The sequence below is a fragment of the Excalfactoria chinensis genome, chromosome 11 (genome assembly GCF_039878825.1).
Source record: "Excalfactoria chinensis isolate bCotChi1 chromosome 11, bCotChi1.hap2, whole genome shotgun sequence".
In the NCBI taxonomy this organism is placed as follows: Eukaryota; Metazoa; Chordata; class Aves; order Galliformes; family Phasianidae; genus Excalfactoria; species Excalfactoria chinensis.
This window is the reverse complement of record NC_092835.1, coordinates 4,995,887-5,018,980: the sequence shown is the minus strand read 5'-3', so window position 1 is coordinate 5,018,980 and position 23,094 is coordinate 4,995,887. Positions and strand designations below refer to the sequence as shown.

General features: G+C 43.8%; 1 protein-coding gene across 4 annotated transcripts in view; it reads right to left on the bottom strand.

The window, feature by feature from the left end:
* MAF (MAF bZIP transcription factor) overlaps positions 1 to 23,094 on the bottom strand; it is a 162,787-nt gene that overhangs the window by 125,038 nt on the left and 14,655 nt on the right. Inside the window, exon 1 of one of the 4 annotated variants that reach the window (XR_011904947.1) lies at positions 16,885 to 16,975. The exons of 2 other annotated variants lie outside the window; for them this stretch is intronic. The gene's annotated coding sequence lies outside the window, so the exon portion shown is untranslated. Of the gene's footprint in view, positions 1 to 16,884; positions 16,976 to 19,358; positions 20,197 to 23,094 lie in introns of those variants that run through there. One more of the 4 variants, XM_072346080.1, reaches the window with a different exon arrangement.

Sequence of the window (23,094 nt, the reverse complement as noted above, 5' to 3'; positions counted from 1 at the left end):
AACTGCCAGGCAGGGCACAATGCAGTGAGGGATAGGTCCCAGCAAATCCCCCATGGATCTGCAGAGCACACCTCAACACTGCACCAAAAGGAGAGCCGAGCAGTGTGCTTGGGCACCGAGCCAGCAAGGGAAAATCCTCTCCTAGGAATTCCAGAGCATTCTACATTCAATAGGTACGATGTGTATATATAATATATATTTAATGTTCTCTGTCTTGTTTACATATCCTTCGTATAAAAGCAACATTTTGTCCACCAAAGGGCACTAAAACCTACGTGCATTTTTGCAGCGCCGTGCTGTTCGTTTTCATGTGTCAGCAGCTTCGCATGAGTGCTCATTTAAATCCCATTCCCCATAGTTTTGGACAAGGCTGGCATTGGCTGCCCTCACCTATAGGCAGATTCTGCATGCTGCACTACAGGCTTTATACTCCACCCCAGAGATCACTGCTGTTTGGCTCTGGAAGATTTTCAGGCTCCCTGGCAGGGTATGAGCATTTGGGGTCCTTTCCTTGTTATAGGGACAGAATAAACACTGCCGGTTGGGCTCAGAGCAGATGCACTACAGCTCCCATAATGAGAGCCCAGCTCCAAAAAGCAAAGCAGAACCTGAGCACACGCAAGCAAGCAGCCTGGTCTAAGCACAAAAGGCTGCTATCTGAAAAGGAAAAGGTTGTGCTGATATTACTGTGATAGCGGAGGAGGAAAAAGCTCTGACAAGTTTCTTAGAAACACCAGGTTGCTCCTGCACACACCTCCTGCCCTGCTCTTTCACCCCACTCCTTTCCCTGAGCTCAGCAGCCACCACCCTGGGTTATACTCCATCTCTGAGGACCTTTGGTAACTTTCCCTTGTGTACTGAGGAGATGGAAAATGTTTTCCTGCAGCTCGAATGAACTAAATTAAACAATAAATATATATATATAAAAAAACATGACTTCACTTTCTAACAGATGCACAAGCACACCTTGGGATGAACGTGTGATGGATTCCAAGCCACCACCACCTGCCTCCCAATTACATTTGCTGCATTGTCCCTGGTGGTGTGCACCTGTGCCATGTTGGCACCGAGCAGGATGAGCAGAGCAGGCAGGCATGGACCCATCCGCATGCATTCTGCCTTGCAGAAGTCTCCCAGCGATTATCACTGCACTTCCTTAAAGCCTAAAAGGGGTGTTTCACAGCAGCTCCCATGGACGCTATGAGTTAGCACACAAGAACTCCTAGTCCTGCGAAACAGCAAAGCCATAAAAATATAATCCCAGAAACTTTCCCCATCGGGGTACTGCTTCCCAGCTGGCCAGGGGCTGATCTAACAAGGGAAAGGTCACCCTGGGATCCCTGCACCACACACACACTTTGTCAGTTAATTAATCCCCCCAGCAATAATGCCCATCACATCTGAATATGATTTTTACACCTGGAATGATGGAAGAACGAACACAGCAGAAACTGCTGCAAGAGCTATCTACAAAAGGCTTCCAAGGCTTTAGGTTCATTATATTTATTCCAGTATAGAGTTGTGCATATCATAAGGAACACTGAGCCATGTTCTCACAGTGATGTACACTGACAGGACTCATCTGACACTGGCAAGTGAAAACTTATTTCGCCATTAACTACCACAGTTATGCCTTAGCTGCTATCCCTAACAGGTGCTGTCCTTGCAGCAAGAGTTTCAACTTCTTTCCAGTTTTCAATAGGATGGACACAGTGGGACTGATTCAGCTTCACAGTTTTGGGATGTCCCATAAGTGCCCATGGGCACCACAGCGGAGACCCTCCGACACAAACCCTACAACAGCAAGAATGCTCCACAACTCCACAGACCTAACCTTAAATCCCTTCACAACACAGCTTGTCTAAACAGTGCTTCCCATTCATGTATTTTCAGCAGAGGGTATTTCTTCAAAGACATAACCTATGTCTAAGAAAAGTGCTCTCTAGCAGACAAACCATGAAAATCCTTTGCACACAAGCAATATTCAGAAGAACCAAGCTTTGTTCCTGCCCCCTACTAACCATGATAATGAGATATACTCAAGAATGGAAAAGCTGGAAAGGTACTGGGACAGAAGAGCCGCAGCACTGTTAGGATGTGGTGCTGCAACATTTATTACTGCCAAAAGAAATAAAAAAGAAAAAGCCACAACAGAGTATTATACATATATATATATATATATATACATATATATATATATTCTGTTTGTGATGCTCAGTTACAGCTTTAGGTTACCTTAAGGTGACAATTCCTAAACAATCAAAATCGTGTAATAAGTTAAGCAAAAAAATAAATAAAATTAAATAAATCCAGTTTCATTCTTAGTTCACGAACTTCCCAGCCAAAGACAAATTATGCTATTAGCAGCCTCAGAAGGATTGTGAAAAGATCCCTTACTTACAATTGAACCTGCTTGGTTGTTGGTTGGTTTTTTTTCCCCCCTTCATTGTTGTGTGTTGTTGAGCTAAAAATGACAAAGCCCTGAATTTCATCGTTCTTACAATCTATTCTTTTCCCCTGACTTCCTGTTTTCATGAAATTTTAATAAGGCATTTAAAATAAATAGCTATGCAGAGTCTCTATGCCTCTTTGAATGCTTGGGATGGATGTTTTGGGTAAAGTGATAGTCCAGAGACCTTGAGAGCATTTAATCCCATTCTAACTTGGCAAGACAACAGAAAATTACAACAGTGCTCTCTCCAATTTCTACAACTCTGAAGAGGTTTTAGGAGAAAGGGAGGAAGTCAGCCTGGTGCACAGGACAGCATGGAGAAATAGTGTTTCTGTCTCTATGAATCAGATCTATTTAGAAAGGCCACTCTCTAAATAAGAACATCACCTAAAGAACTAAAAGTGTACAGGCATTTCTGCCCTGGTACCTTTCCAAGGTTAATGTGTAACACAAAGCCCTTTATTGAGGACCTCACACCCCTCATAGAATCATTAAGGTGGGAAAAGACCACTAAGATCATCCAGTCCAGCCATCAGCCCATCCCCACCATGCCCACTAACCACATCCCTCAGTGCCACATCTACCCTTTCCTCGAACACCTCCAAGGATGGAGACTCCATCACCTCCCTTGGCCAGGGACCATCCCAGCTCCCCTCCCATGCTTCCACCAGCCCCTGCCCCACATCCACCTTTGGCATGGTTTGGGACGCAGGAAGTAGTTGGGGGTAGAATGCACTGAAATGGGAGAAGTCAAGAACCAGCTTAGAGCAGAATAGCTGAAAAACATGCAGGAATATAGGATCAAACCTATGTGAATCACACTGCTCCTTAAGAGTTATAGCTCACAGAATAAAAATTGCAGATTTTAGGAAATTGGAAGAATGACAGAGGAAAGCTGCTCAAGTTTCAGGGTCAGTGGTACAGCTATTAACAAAGTTGACATGATTTGATATGAGAGTCCATGACCTGAGATCACAGCTAGGCCTGATCCCTGAGCCTCGATCCAATTTAAACTGTGGGATTTTTATTATCAAGCACACTAAGAGCCTCACGGGACAGACAACAAAACAATAATGCACCAGTGGCCAATGAATGGTTACCAAGCTAAATCACTTGTCTGTGACCAGTCATCTTCTGGCCATGGTTTCCTGGATAGTCATGTTTAAACTGCGCAAGTTCAAAGACAGACACATCCCACCTGTGCACTTAGGGAATGTTTCACATCCAGTGGTCAACACTTTGCTTGAAGCAGAAGGAAGATGGGCGAGTTTGCACTGCTCACCTAACAGGGAGGAAAGGGCTGCCCACCAGCTGCCACCTCCACAAAGAAGGGAAAACAGCTAAATGGCAAAACAAACTTGCCACAGCGGCTTAGAAAAGCATAGGAGATGTGGCTGCTTATAGATGTGAATGAAAGTAAGAGGATTACAGAGCCCTTCAGAGGAGCCATGCTTGGCAGGGCACACGAGGTGGCCTCCTATCGAGACAAATAAGTAATAAAGATGAAAACTTTCAGGAGCCCACATTTATGGAGATCCCTTCACATTCTGGGGGTCCCCAAGTTGTGCCCAACTCCCACCCCCCAGCTACAAGCAAAGCCTGAACGCAGCAGGCAGCCTCTGCTCACGGCCCCAGAGTGCTTTTCCTCTCCTTGCAAACCTTTTGAACCCTACTGGTAGGTGCAGGAAGCATTGTTTTCTCAGTTGGACACGTTGCTTTTGCACACCACTGTGAGCCATCAGCAGCAATCTCCGCACTGGCCAGCTCGCCAGCCTCTCCTTGGCATAGCCCCTGACTTTCATATATCAAATGGGCAAAAATATTCCAAGCAAAGCAAAACAGAGCCAATCTTGGCTCCTCGTCCTTTAACATACATATTCAATGTGCAGGAAGCTGGGAAGAGCTATTCATGGGGTTGGCTTGTTTTTGTTGGTTTAGGTCTGGGGAAGTGGGGGGGAAGGAGGGCAGTTTTCAATGCACACCACATTCTCCACAGATTTTAATAAGTGCTTTAAGCCACAGCGATCCCTTTCCTCTCTTCCTCCCCCCTCCAGTGTTTAATTTCTACAAGGACATTTCACTTTAAAAGGAAGAAAGGGCTGCACCATAAGGGCTGCAGTGCAAAGCTTTTGCTAGTCATTTCCAACAATATATTTTGGAACTGTTCCCAGTAAACAGGCAGATTAGCTGCCTTTGGTTCACATTTTACATTGTTTGCTAGATAGGGAAGCTCTGAAAAGCAGACGCTGTCCATACTGTTTGGTTGCAATAAAGCTAATTCTATTCAATCCTATAGCACTATGATAGCACTTGTGTAGGATTTCCCTTCGCTTGCATATTTATAGGGTCTTGTAGAGCTCCACTGTAGCTCGGTGCCAGCATGAAGAAATCAAGCTGTCAGTAGTTTCTATTTTTGTCCCTACCTATAGTTTCAGTAATGACAAGTGAGTGAGGCAACATATGCATTTCCCATCTACAGGAAAAAATTACTGTCTTCCTTCAGTGTCTTACATCTGTGCTACAACCTATTTTCCTAGGGCTTCAGATTATGCTGATAGTTAACATGTACAAGTGCTGGTCAGGTGCAGCTGATTCTAGAAGCAGCGTTAATGGAACCATAAGAGAAAAAAGTTCCAAAATCTCACAATTCCGAGCATTTTCACATCTTGCAACAAAGTAGAGGGGGGGAAAAGAATGCCTGGGAAATAGCTGCATAGCACCCAGTTCCTACCATGCTTTGATCAGCGCTCACATTCAAGTCAGTTTGGATTCTCCACCCAAGTTTGAGAGGCGCCGATTATATTTAATGTCCTCTCCTTGACCTTATGTGGTTAACTCATTGTTGCAGCTTCTGCAGCAGCTAGAATAGGAGCAGAAGCCAAAGCCCCAGCCACAGAACCATGGAATAACTGAGTTGGAAGTGACCTTTAGGGATCACCATGGTTAGCAACACCACGCATTTCTACCAAGGGATCGAAGGCCAGGTTCCAATGCTAACAGAGAGACAAAGTGTCCCAAAAGCTGCTGAATTATTAAGCTACTTCTTCCATCATTTGCAGTCTTCTCTTTTGGTACACTTAGAAAGGCTTTGACCACACCAGGGCATGGTGACCCCACAAGTGCCACCCCACCCAGCAGCTCCAAGACCTTCACACAACGCTGTGATGAGAGGTGGGCACCCGCCTTGGCACACCACTGTTTTGGCTCAACAGCCTCCCGACGTGACAGCATCACATCTCCAGTGACAGCTAATAAGACAGAACTGCACCCCCACTGCTTTACAAAGCCACAACTCCAAACTCCTTCAGAGATAATGCTTATTTAAATAACACAGACACCAGGCATTAACAAAAGCTCGTAGGAAAAATAGCTTGGCAAGTTTGATAAGAAGAAATAAACTCTTTCATATTCTTCCCTTCTCTTCCCCAGCTCCATCCTCCACTCACTTTTCCTGCAGCCTGAAGAAGCAGATTTTTAACCCCACGTCCTGTTTGAAAGGGGGATGTGGGCACCACAGCATTCAACCTTTATCCACACTGCTCCTACATCTGAACTGAGACTTCTTTTGGATTCTGCTCCAATGCACCAAAAGGAACAGGCAGAACTGAGATGGGAGGGGAGGAAAGCAGGGGGCTGTTGGGAGAGGCTATAAATAAAAAAGCAGGAGGAAAAAAAAGTTGAAAAATACAAGGCACCGCTATAAATCCTTCTCTCCTGTGTGAGCTGCTGTATCACAGAGCTGGTGGGGCTGAGAGACTTCCCCTTACTTTATAGTGCATGACGATCACCCTCTTATACCGCCGCTGTATAACAAGTGAACGTCCCAGCTCCTGGGAAGTAGCTCATAAAAAGATGCTCTGCGTGGCCTCTTACAGTCCTCGGAGCAAGATGAGCAAAAGAAAGGGCTTTAATGAGTTTAAAGAGGGGGAGGTGGGGGGGAAGGAATACTTATTTTGCTTATTTTGTTTGAGCCGTATGCTGGGAAGGGGGTGCTGGAAGGTGGGGAAGACAAAAGGGTGAGGAGGAGGGACCCAAAGGAGTGGAGCTGGGCCTTTCTGCTTGTTAATACACAGCAAAATGATATGCACACATCCAGCTCCGAAAGCGACCGCGGGGAGGGAAGGAACACAAAGGAGCCATTTATTGCCTGAGAACTGTCTCTGAACAAACCCATTGTGTTAAAGTAATACAAATTCACAACACCTTCCTGCCTCCGTCTCCATCTGGGGCTGCGTTAGTTCGGGGAGCGGATGCGGCCGCACAGCATCCTTGTGAGGTCACCGTGTGGGACCAGATGCCATGCTGATAGCACAGAGGTGAGTTAAGAGAAGAGACCGTGGCCAGGAGGCTCTCAAAAATCCATCACCTCCTTTCTGGCCCAGCTGAGGGTTTATCTGGAGAGGCAATTTAAATCCAAGAGCCAGAAGGAGGTATCTTTTGATGTAACATTTCATTCTTTTTTTTTTTTTTTCCCTTTACAAAGTTATTCCAGGCGATGCAGTTGGCCTGAAATAGTTATCAGTTACAAAACCAGGGCTGCTCCTATCTCCTCTCCTTGTGCAATGCTAAGAAGATCCTCCCGCTGAGCTCCAAAGTAGGGGAAAAGCTATTAATTAAAAATAATTCTCCACGTTAAGGCTTGCCGCCTAAAGCTCCATTAATATGAAGGAAATTCCAGCCGTTCACTCCCTGCTGCTGGAGCCTTTTCTTTCTCTATTTCGTTTTGCTAAGCTTTTTGAGAATATATATGGAGATCACCTTGACGCCTCCCCTCCTCTTCACCCAAAAATTCAGACCCTCTCTTCCTCATTCTGGGGGAACAGGTCCTCCACAGGACGGAAGGTTTGTCCCCCTCCCACTGCCTTCTCAAAGAGGTGATAACATAGGGACCCCCAAGACCCTCCTTGAACCCAAGCCAGTAGCACCAGCCAGAAGAAAGGCATTTTCCTGCCTCCCTGCTGAGCAAGCAGCACACTGCTCAAAATACCTGCCCTCAATTCCCAATGTCAGCAGCCTCAGACCCATTTTGGCTTTTCTGCAGCTTGGGGATGCTCAGGGCACTGCTCCTGGGTGATGGGGCAGGGCTGCAAAGCGGGGACAGGAAACATCCCTGCTCCAAGCAGAGACATGGGGAAGAGGAGCACAAAGCCCAGGCCCTCACCCAGATATCAGTTGAGGGTATGGAAGACACAACTAGTCTTGAAAATTACAGAGAGCCAAGCACCCCATATTTCTGCATCCCAGTATTCAACGTGGGGAAAGTACACTTCCCTCCTGCTAACTGATAGATATGTATTCCATATCAGCGATGCTAAATATCATGGAAGTCTTCTGAAAATCTCTTTCAAAATAAATAATCTACATTTTATCAGATATGTCCTGTGTGTTTGGGAAGTGTAGAAAGAGCACAAAAGGGAAATACTGAAGAAAACAAGAAACTAATCAAAGCCCAACAACTATATTCTCTCGTGGGGAAGGGTTGAAATTAAACACATCCCTATGCCTTGACATCACAGAACTGCAGCACTTGCACTGACTTCAACAGTACCAATATTCCTTCAAGACTTCTACCTGTACAACATCTCAGTGTCTATAAACATACATTTGGGCCCTTATTGGGCTGCATACACATCCATGACTTCCATCCCTACAGTCACACTCAAGGATTTCAAAGAACAGACCCCAATTTGCTTTAACAAATTCTGACTGTTTTCAACTCCCCCATGCCAAAACATGACACACAGGCTGTCAGACCCATCTCTTCATTGCACACGTCATAAAGTCACTGCATTCCTAATTTCCTTATCAAAGTCCCAAAAAGGTTTTAATTAAAAGTGTTTCTATGTTTTCAGGTTTTTAAGTGTAGTTTCCTATGTGCTTTTTTCTACAGAGATAGAGGTGAGGAGACAGCAGCGAAAGAGATGGTGTATGATGAGAAAAAGTATTTCATAGATGACTGTGAGTTTCCATAGAGCTGTGAAATGTCTTTGGTCAAACAGGATTCCAGTGGGACAGAGCAACAAATAACCCTCTCATTCTTGAGCATGAGTCCCAGTGATCTGGGAATTTAGGTCCCAGTTCATCAAAGTGGTTAAGACCATATATATATATACATGTGACCATATAACCATATATCTTAATATATTATATCTTAACCATATGGTTAAGACCATATATATACATATACCATATATATATACATGTATACATACATGTAACTGAATCACAAAGGCTGAAGATCGATGTAAGGTTTTATTTAAGTGGGGTTTTGGGTACAAAGAAGCAGCAGAGCAAGCAACAGAAAGGACAACCCACCCGCTTTGCACATGCTTTCTTTCCAAACTATCCTCACACCACAGTGTCAGTACAACCAGCAAGCCCAGACGAATGTATTCCCATGGGAATTCCCATTGGGCTCTGAACGTAGACAACCTGGAGTTGACCATGAATCTCTGATGATACGGGGTTTATTTGAAGCAGCATCTTGGAACTAAGTTAAGGAGAAAAGCAGTGCTTTCCACTGTAGCCTAGGCAATACACAGCCACTTATTACTCTTGATCTTTAGCAGCAGGGATATCCATAGTGTGGATCCCTCAGGCTACCACCGTCCCTTTTAGTGAGAAATCCCTCCATGCATTATCACAGCTGCTATGTAGCGCTGCCATCACAGCCCATGGCAGTGGGTTGGAAGTGGACAATCTTTGAGGTCCCTTCCAACCCAAGCCATTCCATGATTTTACATCTATGGTAAATAATGCTTAGATTCAGAAGTCGCACAGGACCATCTCTTTCAGGCAGCCATGCAAGTTGCATCCTTGATTTTATAATTTCACCTCCTTCCTTTTACCCTGCCTGAATTCACACACACTCGCACCAAGTGAGTCATTCAGGTTGCTTTGTGGTCACATCAATTCATCAGCAAAATGGTAACAGGAGCTCTTCAGAACCCCAAACCACAGGATGTTTTTATCTGAGCTGCACAAGACAGCCCTTTCCCAAATCCAGCTGAAGGATGCAGCACCCCGTAAGCAGTTCATTACTCACTTCTCTTCCATGGGAAACTCATCCCAAATGCCTGCAAGAGGAATTACTGAATACATCCCCCTCCCAATTCCTGCCTACATCACTTTATTTATAATGCAATAAATACAAATCAAACAACACTTCTGATGTGAAAGCTACCGATTGAGAATCCCGCTTCCACGTGAGGCTGCTCTCCATTCCCTACAGTGATATTAATTTGTAATTTTTCCTCCTGTCTCTGCAATTATTTTTTAAGCTCCTCTATTTCACATCATCAATCCCACTTGTAAGGCTGCAAGTCACCTAGATGCCATCTGTTGAAAAACAGAGTGATGGAAAGTCTGAATAATGCACTGAGTCAGGGTTATAGATGCTACATTTTGACATAGTCAGAGGCGTAGAGCAGGGGGAACAGATTAATAATTACTTCACCTGAAACAAAATCAGCTCATCTATAGAGGCCTGACCACAGGCTGGAGCTAGTTCTATAAATACCTGGGTTTAGTCAGGACTAATTCAAACAGAGTAGGTATGCAAATATTCAGCACTCCAACAGCAAGATGCTTTTCTCTGATGGTTCTTGCTTTAGCATGTCATTCTGAAGCCTTGATTGCTTTTCTCACACTTCTTTGGATGAAAGGACATAAACAGCTATGAAACCAGTTCTTTAATATGCTACTCTTCAATTCAAACATACACTTGCTGCAAAAAGAACAACATGAGCTGAGGAAAAAAAAAAAAAGAAACAGAATGAAGAGCACTGTAATGTAATAGCAAGGGCAAAGCAATTTCCATTCCTGGATCCTGGACAATTCATGTACAGAGCAATTTTTCTACTATATAACAAAAAAGCCCAATGTAGGGGAGCACATGTTTCTAGTGTAAACTGGAGATAGCTTAAAGATTGTTTTTTTAAACCTAAATTCTACATTTTTAGTAGATTTTTAAAAATCAGTGGTAGTAATTCCTGCTTGGCATGACTGAGTGCATGCATATTATTGCAGAGGACAAAAAAAGTCCTAAATCTTACTGGCTTGGATTCTTTGACCTCAACAAGTTTAGTCTGAAAACATTTGTAACATGATGAAAAGCTTTGTGAGAATGCTAATAACATCCTTAAAGGGTTAATGATGCCGAACTGATTGGCACTAAAAACTAGATTTCATTTGGTACAGTGACAGAGAAACTCTGCCACCAGGAGTATACGTTCATGCCCACATTATTATAGGACAATTTAGGTCATCTTATTTTAAATTTCATGGCTCTGGAACATAGATGTAAATCAAAGGCAGTGAGGCAAATGATGATTTTTCCATAGTGAGGTTTTTATAGTCTTGATCTTGAAAATATGCTTTGGGCCCGAGCTGTCCATCAAAGTCCTTTGAATTAGCCAAAGGAGTTTGCACTGCTGCTAGTGTACAATTAGAATCAGGAAACAAAAGCAGAAAGCTTTCAGAACAAGGCACGTCTCATCATTTTTAGTTTGGGCTACACTATCAATTACCATTTTTAAAAGACCTGGAATCAAGCTGCTCGTGTCTAAGAACATGTGAATATTGAGATGGTGAGGCTTCAGCAAACGCCCCGTGCTGGTAGAGAGCCTCAAAACACTGCAAGGAGAGCTGAGTGTTTACTTAGCAAATGCACAGAGATCTGTGTGCACACCTGCACACATAATTCGCTTTTGAAGTATTTCAGGTGTTGATTGTATGACTGTAGCATGCAGCTTCAACCACATACAAGCAATGCCTTACTTTAATAAACATGCCGTGAATTTGATGTATTGGTTGTTTGCTTTTTCAGAGCTGATTTATCTGTCACTTCCATTTCCAGATTTGATTTATCGGTCAATTCCTTTTCAGGATTTGATGTATTGGTCATTTTCTTTTCACGATTTGATGAAAGCACATCGTGTGAGCCCTTTCAGGTCTATTTCTAAGTATTACACATCTATCTACTGTGTAGGTTTAAAATCTTAATTCCAAAACTTTCTTTATTAATAATTCATCTCTTTCTATCTGGAGCTAGCTCTTGTTATACACGAGTATAATCTGAATTAGATGAAACAAGCAATTACAGTGGACATAAAATACAGTTAACTGTAGTTTTGCAATAAATTGCGCTCTGTGAAGCTTTAAAGAGAGTCTGGAGATTTATTAAAAAGCATTAACGCAAAATAGGTAAAATTCCAGTTTTAGCTTCAACATTTTTATGCTCTAGAATCACATGCTGAAAAAGCAAATAGAAAGGAATTGGTGCTCTGCAGCTCTGACTGCCCTGGGGATGCCAGAGAGGGAATCTCAATGTAAGGTACAAGGCTTCTTGCTGTGATAAAAAGCACCACCAGAGCAAAGCTTAGGGGAAATATCTGAGCCATGGGAGGAAGCTGTCTGATCCAAGCTTTACACCCACTGAAGACAGCACAAGGTTCACACCCAAGTCCCCTTGTTGTTGCAGAAACCCAATGCTCGGTAAGAAGGTGAGAGCCTCTCAAAGCCAGTTTGACATATTCCCTCAAAGGTCCCACACCAGTTGGCCAAAGCAGGTCCTGCATGGTGGAACCAGAAAAGGTTCAGACACTATGAAGGACAATCGGGTAATCTCATTCTCCTGCCAAGAGGGTTTGAAACCAGACTTCAGACAGTCATCCACTGAGAGGAACGAAGACCTGACAGAGCTCAGACTCCACTGTGAAGCAATAAAAGAAGTGAGATGAGCCTGACTTACTGGCCAAATTCCAGCAGCTGTGATTAAGCTCTACTGAGCTAAATTCTCTCTGCACCCTCTACAAGATACTGGTTTGTTATCTACTTCCTCATCTGCCCCAAAATGTGGGCAACGCTGTTTGATCCATTCAGATAGCTGCTTGATTCCACTGGTGCATGAACGGAGGCTGTATCCACCTATCTCTTATCTGCCTCGTAGGGATGATTTGAGAGCTAATTAATAAATATTTGGAAAGATGAAAGGCGCCCAGAAAGTACAAGGCATTACTATTTCACACTCACCTCTGAGCAGATCTCTATATAAATGTAATACCTGAGAATTCCAACAGTTCAAGGAATGTGTTGCAGACTGTTTGGGGAGCTAATGCTGAAATACAAAAAGGCCCCAACCTGCCCAAGGCTGAGCACCAATGCTCCCAACTGAATCCAAGAGAAACTGAGAGCACTTCTCATACAGCCAAAAGTGCTCAGCTGCTCACAAAATGAGGTTAGCTTTGAGGGAAAATCTATTTGTGCTTCAATACACTTTTTTCTCCCCCCCCCAACCCCGGTAGCAGCTCAGGACAAGTGCCACCAAAGTCAAAGGAAGCTTTTCTAGCAGGTTTAGCCTAAGTTTGATTTGAGAAACACAGAGAGCAGCAGCTGTCTCTGAGATCTCCATGGTTTCTTTCCCTACACAGCTGGCCCTGGAAGTGAGAAGTACACAGAGACAAAGAAACATGACATGCAGATGCCAGAGTCAAAGCTGAGGATGTACGTTCCTACCCTTAGCCCTGCAAAATTAATAGAACAGTAATTGTTAAAAACAAAAACAAAACAACAACCGAAAAAACCATAAGCAAAGGATCCATCCAAAGCCCACTGAAACTACTGCAAGGATTGCTACAGCCATGAGTAGGACTTCAGGGGAACTTACACATCTAAATGTTGTCACTGCTTTTCTGTATGACAGACCATGATCAACAGAGCCCAGAAAGCTGTATCTTAGTGGGGTGACTCACCTGCCTCCCCACTGACTGAGCACAGCATCACTTTATGCTGCCAAGGAGAATGCAGATAAAGCCATTTAAAATGATTCCCTCACATGCTCAGTTCTTAAGCTGCTGGAAGCACCAACGTAGATGGCAAATGATAGGAAGTTCCAAGGATGGACTAACTGCTACTATTTCCTTTGCTACACAAAACACTGTAGGCTATTTTTTCCCTTTTCATTTTTAATACAGAGATGGAAGCACAACATGGCTCATCCTTTGGACAAAATGAAGATTGCTCAATGAATCTCAGTACTTGAGAATATTAAAATCTAGCACAGTGTAGCAGAAGCACACGAGGAATTTCTCAGCCCTTTTCTAGAAGGGCTAGTAAGGAGAAGTCACCTGCTCCCCACAGCCAAATACCCTGAATTCAGTCAGACCTAATTACCCATTTCCCATAAAGCAGAGCAGCTTGTATTGTGGCCCCATTAAGTTCTGGCTGAGGACAAACCACTCTCACTGAAGGCCTTGACCCTGAAGATTCAGAAGGTGATGCTCTGAGGTGGAAAGGTCCATCTACACCTCAAACAAAGGGGTCCACAACCACGTGGCTGAGAGCAGAGAGATTGCAAAGGGTGGGACAGTCCAAGTAAAAGTCTTTGGACTTTCTGACTTCATTTTTTTTAATCATCTCTAAAGTGATCTGAAAGCCCTAATTTCCATTTGCATCCAGTAATGACTTCCTGTCCTCCATCACTCCAAAAGTCAGCGCTACTCTGTCCAAGACAAACCATCCTCCTGAGATAGGAAAAGGCCCCTGCCCCAAGTGAATAAAATCCAGCCCCCTCCTACTTTCCCAGCAGAGCTTCCCCCTCTTTTTTTCCACTATGCCAGCATTTCCCACACAACGCAAATCCACACTGGAATCCTTCACACAGCAGGGAGCCAATTCTCACACCACGAAATGCCAAAGCCCCCAGAACATGTAAAACAAACGCACTTCAGTAAGCATCCTGCACTTGCTGAAAAGCAGAGATGGGCCTAATACTTTGTTTCTCGTCTGCTGGCTTCTCTGAGACAGCGTTTCAAGACAAACAGGTTGAGCGTGGGTACGATGTGGAAGTGGTTTTGGTGAGGTTTTGTACAACCTAGTTCCCATCGCTGCACACAGAGCATCCGAGTGCCCTCTGCTTCAGAGGTGTCTGCTGGTAGTGTGGGTGGCTTGGACAGGAGATGGGGATCTGAGCTGTGCTGACTGGGCTTCTGAGAAGCTGCTCACTGCTTCCATTACTCCACAGCTTACTGTGCTTCCAGCAACAGAGGCAGAGCATCGCCTGCCACCGCACCCGTATCAATGGAGCTCTGAATGTGCTGCCACAGGAAACTGCAAAATTACCCTTCCTAAAATGGACAGTGCTTACGGTGCAGTTTGGAGAAGGAAAAAAAAAACAACACCAGCACAGCTATTGGCTCTCGCTCTGTTCACCTACTGCTGTACGCAGGGCATTTACATCTACAGCACAACAAGGAACAGATGTTGGGTGATTGAAAAACTTGAGCCTTCCATTGTTTTATTGACTTGTCACCACAGAGAAATTTGCTTTAATTTACTTTAAAAGTAAATGACTTGATCTTCATAAAACTGGTGGCAAGTCACAGTTCTTAATGAGGACATTAAGCAAGGATTCTGTTTAACAACCAGAGGCACCAATTCCAAATGCAGTGCCTATCTGAACAAGCACATCTATCTTCCCTTTTGGAACATGGTGGTTTATTTTTTAAGACATTCAACATATCTGTGGGGAGGGAGGGAAGAGAAGCCTGTGAGCCCTTAAAAACCTGAGGAAAAGCTTTAGTCTTCACTCCATCTTCATAATACTTGATAATATCAGATGATACCAAGTAAACTCCTTCACACACACACACCCCTCCCCTTTGAACCCTACCAGGTACAAGACAGATTGCAGTGCAAGTCCAGGAACGATGACACAATTAAAAAGAAAATACCAGAAAAGTCCAGCAACTTAAAATCAAGCACCTGACACCTGATTTTTTGGAAATGAGCTACCCGTCCTAGTTAGCAGTCCTAGCTGTAAGCCTTGGATTCTGAGTCTTTATTAAGTTCCCCAGACATCCAGTCCAATGCTAACACAGCCAGCCCAATTCAAGCTCCTCACACCAACAGAGGACACCATCCCACTGGGATACTGAAATATGAAACAGGTCTTCCAATCACCTCATCACCACCACATGAGATCACTTTCGACCACTACCAACAGGAATACATCCAATTACACAAGAAACATCACCTGCAGCTTTTGGAAACAAATGGACACTCACACATCAGGGCACAAGCTCTTTCCTTCCACCATCTCCTCCAAAAGTTGGGTGTTTCCAGGACAGTGACCCTTGCTACAGCATTCAGGCTGGATATATGTGCACTACTTGTGGTACAGAAGTGCAACATATTTTCACATTCGTTCAAACAGAGAAGGAATGAGAAAGAAAGGAACAACTAAACTCAATGTCCAACTGATGGAGCCAGAGCAGTGGGTAATGCTGCGTGGGCACAAGAACCTTACCAAGTACAGAGCTTGCTCTCGCTCCCAGTTCACAGCATTAACAGCACTAAAGCTGGAGCACCGATTTCTCTGGGATTCAGAGAAAATTGTTCTAATTAGTCCAAAATGCTCCTTCCTGCAGCTCCCTCTTAGCCCCTTGCCCAGGCATAGACAAGCCCTCAGCCAGCTCTCAGTAGCCTGAGACAAGCTGAGCTAACAGCTGCAAATACAACACAATTTAATTGGATTGTCCATCCCTGATATTCGAAAAGCCCCTTTTAAATGTTACAACTTCTTCTTTAAACAGCTGAGTTATTATTTTCTCCTGAGCTCCATTATCATTTCAGTGCTGACGTTCAGTTTCTTCTGCAGACCAGCAAAAGGTAAACTCTCCCAGTAACATACCACCCTCTTGAACAACTTCTTTCCTTTTGGTGCAGTTTCAAACAGAATTATAACAGCCAAAATAAATGTTACCCCAGAAAACTAGAATTAAGCTTAACTTATAAAGCCTTTCTGAGGGAGAAAAATCTTGCCAGCCTTATCACCATGACAGTCACAGTTGTTTAGATTTATTATGCAATGGCAATCACATTATACAATAAATTTGCTATAGTAATGCATTAATCACTTTGTAAAGAAAAATGAACTACTTAAAGGAAGACAATACATTTCTTCTCCCTCACTTCTTCCCCATAGTATTAACAGGTCCTTAACTCCATCCTTTAGAAATAGGAATATGCATTTTCACTTCTGCTGCTACACCTCTGATTTAAGCCAATGGCTCAGCAAGGTTGCTACCATTTCACTTCTTACTTCCCAATGAAATCTCTCTCTAGAGCTTCAAAATGCTTGGGCTAAAACCTCTACTAGTTAGTTGCTTTGTCCGAGTCAACAAACACTTTTAACACATATACATTTGATTGAAACGACATCCCTCACAAATATCTTCTTGCAAATAAATACTTTCACTTTGTTCCAGGACATCTCCCCAGCAGCCCCCACACAAGTACCCAGAAGACAATGAGAAAAGCAAAACTAGCAGGCTCTGATTCCCCTGATTTTTCCAAGGAGCAAAGTGAACATTCATTGATTGGGCCTCACCATCACTCCCAATGTTTAAAATAAAAAGTGCCTTTAAACCTACCAGAAAGCCCACGTCCATGCAGACAGACAGAAAATCCTCCTCGGCCCACCACCATCTGCAGCATTTTGAGAGAACTTCCCTCTGCCACAAAGAAGGAACAAAATCCACCCAGCTCAGCTGGAGCAGCTTTTGAGATGCTAGAGCTGATTGCATACACCTGAGCTGCTAATGCAATCAAGGAAACTCATTATGTGATCTCCACTGAGCACCCGGGGGACGTACCCAAGTTGTTACCTGCAGCTGTGAAACTACCATCACCCCTCTTTTTTTTTATATATACAACTACAAAAGTTCATCATATAATTTACCACTTTAAAAAACATGTTTCCTGGCACCTGTCAGCAAATTCTGGCTGTAGACTGCACTACAGAACTCCTGCTACTGGACTAAATGCATGGGGAGCTGCAGTTAGCACATGTCGGTACAGAATGCTCCCTAACTCTCTGTCCCACAGAAGAAAAATTATCAGTGTGAGAATTAAATTATTCCCCTTTCAGACGTTGTAAAGGCTGCAGGCAGCATCCTAACAGTCCTTTTCAGCACAGGTAAATCGAATCCCAGCAAGTTTACTCTATGCGGGCTCTTCAGAGGAGATATTAAATAGCAAAGTCTGGACTGTAACCTATGAAAAAAAGCCTGAAAAGCACGGTGTTGTTTAGTCTAGAGGAAAGGAGGCTGCAGCAAGCCATAACAACAGCCTTCAAATATGCAAAGGGTCAGTGCAAAGAGGAGAGTCGTACGTTGTGCACGGTGACTGGGACACAGCGTGAGGGACCTGCAAGGCTCCTCTGCTTGGACCAGGGGAAAGGGCTTGGAACATCTACGGTGGCCAAGGTCTGTGTAGGAGCCTCTGGAGGGGCTGCAGCTTGCTGGGGGGGGCCTTCAAAGCCAGGCTATGCAAATATCTGTCAGGGATAACGCAATCTGTCCGACCCGGGGACGGATTACATTGCCTCTTGAGATTTCTTGCAGCCCTGCTTCGCTTATGATTTTATACAGAGAAGCCCCAGGGGTAATTTTCCCCACTGCCCAAGATATTCACTTATCTGTTCAGAGCTGGAGCATTATCTCTGCCTGTTTACTTGATCTGGGTTGTGCTCATGTGAACAAAAAGGACGGTGTCTGCAGGCAACATGCAGCCCTGCCGTTACAGCGGTGATCTTATGCTGATCAGTACATGGATGGCACGGTGGTCAGGGTGAGAACATAAGGATGTGGGTTAAAGTTTGAGGATTGCTTTGTGTTAAATAAACAAATAAATAAAAGAAAAAAAGAAGTGAATAATTCTAAAATTTGGAGTTATTTTCCTGGCATTTTCATGGGTATAAGATCACAGAATGGCTTGGGTTGGAAGGGACCTCAAAGATCCTCTAGGTCCAACCCCCTGCTGTAGCTATGTGGCTTTCTGCTTTGTGATGGGCAGTGTAAGCAAGGCCACGACTCCCCATCAAGCACCCAGTGCACCCACTGGCACCCAGTTCACTAAGGGAGAAACTACTGGGAGAAGTTCTTGGATTAAATCTTGCTGGAATTAACTTGATTTTTAAGTTCTGTAAAGCTTCAGTAACTGCAAAGTTGTCCCTTTTGGGAAAAAAAAGAAAAAAAAAAGAAACAACAACCAATGTTCCTTCTGATTTAGAATCTTTAGATTTGATGTCTATCAAACTTCTCCTCTTGCAGCAATGTATTACATAGAGATTTTCAGTGCCTCCTCCCCCAGAACTGGAGTATTTATTCCATAAATTAAATTAGCTTTCTTGATTGCAAGTTGGGAAATGTACAAGTATGTAATAAATCAGAAGAAACACTTAACCAGATCGTACATCAATAAATATTCCTCACACTTAATCTGAAAGCCATTAGGTAGTTGGGGTGGTGACTGATTTAACACCAGCCATTCAGTTTACCTGTGATGCCACATTATTTAAACTCAAGACTTTACGCTAAGTACAGTCCAGATTGAGACTCGCGTTTGGAATTAATTGCAAAACTTGAAGGATTTTTCCTTTTCTATTTAAAAAAAGAAAGAAAGAAAGAAAGATTTAATTAAAAACACAAGATGAAATAAATATTTTAGGCAACCGGCAACAAAATGGGAAAATACCATGTGTTTGGAGTTTTAGTGCCCTCTGAGTGCTGGAATTTATTTGCAGCAAGCAGAAAATAGACAGCAAGCATAAAAATTCAGCAGATTCCCGCTAGTAAAATTATTTATCAAGCTAACAAGGGAGGAACCCTTCTAGTAGCAACAAGCCAGCAAGGAAAAGACGTGCCTTTATATTTTACCTTTGGGTTAGCACACCAGTAAAAATGCCAACTGACAAGCACTTCACATAAACATTTCTTTCTAAATGAGCTGCCTTGTTAGAAAAAAAATCTAAGCAAAGGAGTGCTACAGTCAACAGACAGAAAAACCTGGGATGAATACCGCATCGCTCCGTAGTACAGAAAAATATAAATAAAGACATAAAAATAATGTGGATGCATAAATGACTTTAATAAATTAACACTTCATTTTGCATTTAAAATAACTGCTCGGGTTATAAATCTATCTTAGCTTCAGTTCCACCCAGCAAGAATGCATCCCAGTTATCTGTTATTTAGCTCTTACCATTGGAACCGTACATGTGCACATATATACAGGCATGTGTTTGCTGTGCTGTGCAACTCAAGCCCCACTGCAATATTTACCGTATCTTTCTTTTACAACCGAAACCCCGACGTCGGCTTTACAGTTCAGTTTAACGATACCAAACTCTGATTATAAATTATAAGCGGCTTTATTTGCAGCCCGAAGAAGGGGAAAACTGGGAGACCCTCGATTGCCTGATCCCAATTAAATTTTAAAGAAACGGGAAAGTGACACATGTTCTGCAAAGAGAGGAGCTCCAAGGAGAGCTGCAAATTGCACCCGTCGGCTGCGCAGAGGGCCATCCCCTCCGAGCACTGCTTTGCCGGGATGAACATTTGACAATTGTCAGCAAGCTTTAGAATAAAACCAAACCAAACCAAAGAAAACAACAACAACGCAAATCCCAAGGATCTCTCGTAACCATTATTATTCCATCGCGAAAAAAAAAATATATATATAGCTTATGGGAGGGTAGGGGGGCAAAATCAGACTCAGCGTTTTGTCCCGATGCTGTAATGCAGGAAGTAAAACCTGCAGCAGCTGTTGACAAAGAGAAAGCAGAAAGGGAAGTTTTATACTATGCTGAATGGCAGAAGGGATGCCCGGCTTGGGCAGCACTTCTGATCGATCCCCGATGGTGTTCTGGCCACAGTCCTGAGGTAGATCCTGCATGGCTCACTCTGAATGAGAAAGATAGAGGAAAGGTGGAAGAACTCAAGAAAAAAAATAAAAATAATAATTAAAAAAAAAATAAAATTTATATGTGTATATATATATATATATATATATATTTATTAAAAAAAAAGAAAAAGAAAGAAAAACGGCAGTTTCTACTTGTGCTTTTCTCCCCTCCGAGCCAGGCATTCTTCTCGCCTCTGCAGCAGCCCACAGTGCAGGGAGGGAATGCAGCATCTCCCATTCCCAGCTGCGCCACTGCCCAGCACATTGCTGGGGCTGGGGGAGAGCCCGGCTCCCAGCACCACCCAAGGGCCCGATCTGGCATTCTTCTCACACCCAGAGATTCTTGCAAAAACAATGGGAGTTTTGGGTGTGCGGGAAACGGCGAAGCGAGCTGGCATTTGTTAACTGCTGATGGATTGCATTAATATGAATATTTGTCTGTAGGGGACAAACACTTTTGAGAAGCGAGCGCAACATTATGGGCAAAACATCAGCAATAATAACCAAAAAGGGTAGGGAGAAACATCACTGATTTAAACCATGAAATAAATAATATATGTCAACCTTTATGTTCCTTGCCTTTGATCTGAGAACAGCTGACATTAAGTCCAGGAACTGATACCTTTTTAGCTGAGAAGACACAGGATGTCAAGTTAGGTTTTTTAGTGCAAGGCCAACATGTGAAAACAAAGCTAAAAGAGTTGAAGAAATGAGTACAACAGAAAACGGAGATTATCTCATGTCATTGGAAAGAAAATGCTGGGCGTTTCCACAGAAGCTGAGTGGTTAATGCAGTGCTGACTTTGCTTCCCCATTCTCTCCTTATTAGAGATATAGTTTGGGTCTGAGTGAAAAGGAAATAGATCCTGACCACGGAGGGGGAGCACTGCTGGCACAGCCAATGCAGAATGAGGTCTACAGCATGCATGTGTGTACGGCGCTGACTTCCCTCCCCTACATCACCTACATCCCTGACATTGCTGACATCCTCCACATTACCAACATCCCTATGTTGTGTGCATCCCCTACATCACCTACAACACCTACAGTGCCTACAACACCTACATCTCCTACATACCTTACATCATCACTTACATCGCCTACAACCCCCACATCCCTTACAACCCCTATGTCTCTCGCTCCCCAGTCCCTGCCTCTCTCTTCCTTCACCTCCATCTTATCTGTTGGGAGGTGAACACAAGGCCCCAAGAGCAGGTGTATCTTTGAACCTCCCCCAGCTCCTGCCCAGGTGGTGCAGCAGCAATCTGGGGCAGCTCCACGCTCTTGCCTTCAACAGAGCAAACCTGGCCATTGCTTCTTGTCTGAGTGCTGCCCTCAGTGTGACATCCCGCTGCCAGCATCCCACACCAGACGTATATTGGTGGTGCTGCACAGAGTGCACAGCAAATGTGCTTAATTTAGCCCAGGCCTTAATCCCAGTGACTCCGTTTGTACAGAGAAGGGCTGGGGAGCACGGCTCTAGGGTATCAATAAGGCAGTACAATACCTCTGCACAACGTGAAGCCAGCTATTTAATTACCTATCACTACTAACAAAAGCTCTCTTTATTTTGATTAACTTTGGGAGAACGAGGTTCCCCATCACCAGAGTATGTTTAAATAATTACACTGTGCAGACTAACACGCCTGCAAACACAAAAAGAGGGGGAGCAGGGAGAAGGGAAAGAAAGAGAAGGCATAAACTCAGCCTAGCTTCCCAATTTAAACTATGAATGACCCCGGGGTCAATTTTTCAGACTATCTCAGATCAATTCAATTCTCACCTCCGCTGCCTACCTGCTAGCAAATGAACTTACTGTGCCTTCCAATAGGCAGAAACAACTAAAAGGAAATCGCATTTAGCTGCATCTGAATAACCATGGTTATTAGGCGATGCATGCAGAGGAAAAAATACCATTCCCCTTCTCCTTCTCCTCCTCTGGTTGTCATTCTCACCTCACCGGTGATTAAGATGTAGGATGCTCTCGCAGATTGTTAATTAGGTATTAATATCTGCAAGGGGCCACAGCAAGCTCCTACACCTGAGGTCATTTCTCAGAAGTCGGGCTGTCTCCAGTGACAGTACCTGCAATTCCCAGAGCTAGTTTGATACCCACTCAACAGCTGGAGCCAGTGCTTCTTTCATGTCTGGTTTCATTTCCTATCTGAAATTATATGAGTGCTAATATCTTTATTATCTTTCCTGCAGGAGCGCAGTGCTCGAGCATGGCACAGCGTGTCGTTCAGAGCCTTTCTTATTTATCTTCCCCCCCACCCTTTATGCTGTTTTTTGAACGTTTGCAGCAAAAGTCTCTGCAGTTAGCAAATTTATAGCTGAAGACTCCATTGCAGATTGGGGGGGGGGGCACAGAAAGTAGGAGGGAAAGTAATAATCTGGGGACAAAAGAAAAACTGCACCACTGCTGAATAATAATGGCTTGAACCTTGGGAAATAAATGAGGAGTTACAAGGGCAATGTGACCTCTGGACGTTGTGCAGGTGCACAGCTCTTTAAGGAGCAAGCACGGAGGATGCATACTTGGTGTTTGAGGGGAGAGGCACACCACTGAACCACCATTTGCTCCTGTTTTGCCTGAACCAAACTCCCAGTCAGGGTAAAACCTAAGTTACATTCCATTCAGCAAACCACCTGCTCTGTGCAGAGGCTTCTCACCCCAGCATCAACCCCAAACCCCTACAGATAGACTTGTGAATTCAGCCCTCGGATGAAGGCAGAGCGGGCAACACAGAAGGCCTCCACCAGCACAGAGCTACTTGTTGGCCCCATTAATTATCCAGGTTTATAACTGTGTAAACTGAGACATAAAGAGATCAACAGCAAGAGACCTTTAGAAGACACCTCAGATAACAAGTTTAAAGTGCTGCCGGATTTTGCTG